This window comes from Lygodium microphyllum, chromosome 20 (genome assembly GCF_053477565.2).
Source record: "Lygodium microphyllum isolate KBCC chromosome 20, Lygodium_microphyllum_v1.1.10, whole genome shotgun sequence".
Lineage (NCBI taxonomy): Eukaryota > Viridiplantae > Streptophyta > Polypodiopsida > Schizaeales > Lygodiaceae > Lygodium > Lygodium microphyllum.
This window is the reverse complement of record NC_141154.1, coordinates 2,351,974-2,356,040: the sequence shown is the minus strand read 5'-3', so window position 1 is coordinate 2,356,040 and position 4,067 is coordinate 2,351,974.

Below are 4,067 nucleotides of genomic sequence, written 5' to 3'. Positions count from 1 at the left end.
TATGTGCCACCTACCTTGGTTAGAATCCTACTTATTGCTACCTTGAACCCCCCTACATAAATCCCAATAACCTGTGCCAATAAAAAATTTCTAGATTGTCAAATTTCTACTTAGTAAAGTTTTTATTGTCGAGCTTCTCTCTTGACAATTTGAGTGATGACCAGTGCCTTGAGAATTTGCCATATTTGCAACTAAGGGATTCAATGCTATATGCAATTTTTAAGTGCTTGACTCCCTGAAATTCAGGAATAGACTTTCTGCAGTTCAAGAATAGACTTCCTGCAGTTCAAGAATAGACTTTTTGCAATTTAGAAATAGTCTTCCTACAGTTCACAAATAGACTTTCTACAATTTAGGACCCGTTTCTTGCAGTTCAAGACCAGTTTCTTGTAATTCTTCAGGTGGAGTTTTGGATACTCTCTTCCTGTAAACTATATTCCAACAATGAAACACAGCCAACTAAGTATAAACCAAGCTCAAATTAGTTCAAAACATTCTATGGTAGTGGCAAAACATCTTAGCAACAAACTATGTCCATACAAGCATCAATAGATACATAGAATTGATGTTGACAATCACTAGATTTTCCCATAGTTTTTGGCAAGCAGCCTATTATGATGAGCAACATAAACTTTGCAATAATCAAGGTATTCTCAACTCAAAAATATCCTTAAACCACCATAGCATGTTATATTGGGGATTGAATATGTGACCAAACAAGCATCCATTTTTGTAATGTATGTGAGTAGGAGTACCAAATACTCTTTCCACAGGTTCTTTATAGCCATTCCAATGCTATAATTAGTAGTATTTTATCTACTAAAACAAGATTATTCAAACCTCAAAACAGCCCCAAAATATCTCATTCAGTTGTGCAAGAGTTGAGCTAACTGGTCAGAATAGATTTCATGCATGTCAAGTGAAGATGATAGCTATCCTTCCTGCAGACAATAACAAGTCAATACCCAGTATAACTAGCAACAAATCAGTCCAAGATTTGGGCTTTCAACACTCACAAAATCCTAGAAATCATCTACCACTCAAGTGGTATGATTCAAGCATTTGTTAGTAGCAAATAAGCATAGCAAATAAGTGTGACAAATACTTCAATCTTGTAGGTATGTTGTTTCCCAATTTAGGACAACACTGACCACTTCATTGTTTCCAGCCTACAAATAAGCTCCACAATTAACACTCTAATGTCATGCTCAAAGACATGAGAATAAGGTCAAATACATTGTTAGGATAAAAGCCACCAATGCCCTAGAACTACATGTTGTTTACTGTAGTAATAATGAGTCTGCAAAGATTTGTGCTAAATATCTCAAAATTTGTGAAAGAATTTGAAAAAATTTTATTCTACAAAGTTTTAGACCACCTCAAAATGGTCAAGACTATGGGGTGTTTCTCCAAAGTACATTTCTGTAGCAAGATATGGCTTTTGCAAAAAAACGGGCTGCAGGCATAGTCGTCTTTGATGACTGTTTTTTAGATCTAATGTCTTTGATGTCAAATGGCCACTCATAGGTGTTCGATGAAGCCTTATGTATCTACCAAACAAGACACAACAATGGTGCGCAAATCAGATGCTAGATGTGTACGTAGCGAATGTTGGAAGGTCCCCAAGAACAAAGGAACTCTACTTAAGCTCAAAAAGCAAGAAGGAAGATTTGCACGACATGAAGAAAAAAGATAAATTGGGTACAATCTCCCACCATGACTTGTGTGAGTGCTTCATAAGGTATGTATTTATAAATTTATTCATCTCAAAGCTAAAAAATAGCCCAATTTTACAATTAGTATGCTTTGGCTTTTGTGTTTGCTTTTGTCTAAGTAAAGAATAAAGTGGTTGGGCAGCCCAAAAGTTGAGTTGTGCCCAAATACAATGTCCAATAATGAAATATTTAACCGTGCACCCATGCACATACAAAATAATAAATGTTTGAAAAGCACTTTAATAAATAAGCACGCCTACATAAATATTAGTGCCACGCCTTTCATGATAAAATACGTACCCATCAAAAATGATAATTTCTTCTAGGTAATTTGAAAACATGCTATCACCCAGTGCTTCCCAATGCTACCACTGCCCGCTCTACACATCAAGTGAAGGATTCACAATTGTTAGAAAATAATAAAATTAAACTTGCAAAAGTGAATACCTAGCAATCTTCAGCTACAAAATAAATAAATAGGTTGTAACTCTATCCTAAACTTAACAGAATACGAGTGCACTCTAAACTCATAAACGTCCATTAATTTAAATATGTATTTTGCAAAATCACCCGCCATGAAATCACCCACGTGCACATTAAATTAACATGACACCCAAAAAGGACAGGCATCTCGTCAACTTCTCGCACAAGGGATCCACCTTGTGTACAAGCCCCAGAAAATAAATATAGTTTTATAGAATCCACCGCAAAACCTCACGGAATCCACCGTGGTCTCATAGAATCCATCATGGAATATGCCTCGTGGCATCGTACCCCCGGGGTGGGATAGCAAATGTCCTCAATTGCTATTACCTCAATGTGGAGCGAGCGGTGAGGGATAAGCACTTAGGCCCAAGGGCATGCATCCATTGGGCTTCTTAACATGATGATTTTAAACTTAACAAAATATCCAGAGTATCTACAGTTAGTTCTAGTGGTCATAAAGTCAATGTCTAGAATAGTTTCAGGTTCAAGGATTTCAGTTTCTTCTTCTAACAAAGAAGGGTCTTCATAGACAAGGTGAACAGGTAATTGGCCTCTAAAGGTCGTAACAGACTGATATGAAAAGTATTGTAGATTTTCTAGTGTTAGGGTAGTTCTAATTTAAATTCATTGCCATTCATTTTGTGAATGATCTTGAAAGGTCCATAAAATCTAGGGCCTAACTTAACAACATGGTGTCTCAACACTTTGTAATCTTCTTTTTTCAATGCGTAACCAAACATAATCATAAACTTTGAAACTCATAGCTTTTCTTTTCTTGTTAGCTTATTTAATGAATGATTGCTGGGCTTTCGCAATCATGTCTTTGACGTAGAAAATAGTAGCATGCATATTGGCAATATCATCATCAGCTTTAACTTTGTTTGATAATGATGTAACATGTGTAGGCAATCTATGTCCATAAATGATTTCAAAAAGTGATTTTTATGTAGCTGTATGTGGTGTATTATTATATGAAAATTGAAGTAAATGCAAGTGTGTATCCCATGTTTGTGGTTTTGAAATTGTGTATGCACACAAAATATCTAATATCGAATTTTTAGTAGCTTCTGTTTGCCCATTAGTTTCAAGATGAAATGTAGATGAGAAATCAATCTTTGTACCTAAATTAGCAAACAAAGTAGTCCAAAAATTATTACAGAATCTAGAATCACGATCTGAAATAATAACTTTTGGTAAACCATGGTTAGTGAAAATTATTTTAAAAAACAATAGAGTAGCTTGAGATGCAGTTAATGTTTTCTTGCATGGAATGAAATATGCCCACTTGCTAAATTGATCTACAATAGTTAAAATCATATCATGATTAGCTTGGGTGTTAGGCAAACCAGTTATAAAATCCATTGAAATATGTTCGCATGGTCGTTCAAGATTTGGTAAAGGCATTAATAAACCGTATTTCTTACCATGGTGTTGCTTAACTCTTTGGAAAATTAAATACTCAAATACAAAGTTAGAAACATTAGATTCCATCAGTGGCCCAGTAAAAATCTTCAACATAAAGTAGAAATAATAGCTCTATGGCCTTGATATGGGAGACAATGAATTTCGGGCAACACAAATTATCTAAATGGAGCAGTTATACACAACCTTTTCTCATAAAACATAAATCCATTAGAATAAGACAATGAATATATTGGAATCCAATTATTAGCAACTAATTTGTTCCAATCAGCTTGAAAAATCGAGTCTTGGTCATAGGTATCTTTCATAGGGATAAGGGAATCAAAAGATATAACGGAGATATTATGGATACTTGGTCTTCTACTTAAGGCATCGGTAACAACATTCTCTTTTCCAGGTTGATACTGGATAAGTGGATGAAAACTTTGAATAAAAGAAGCCCAT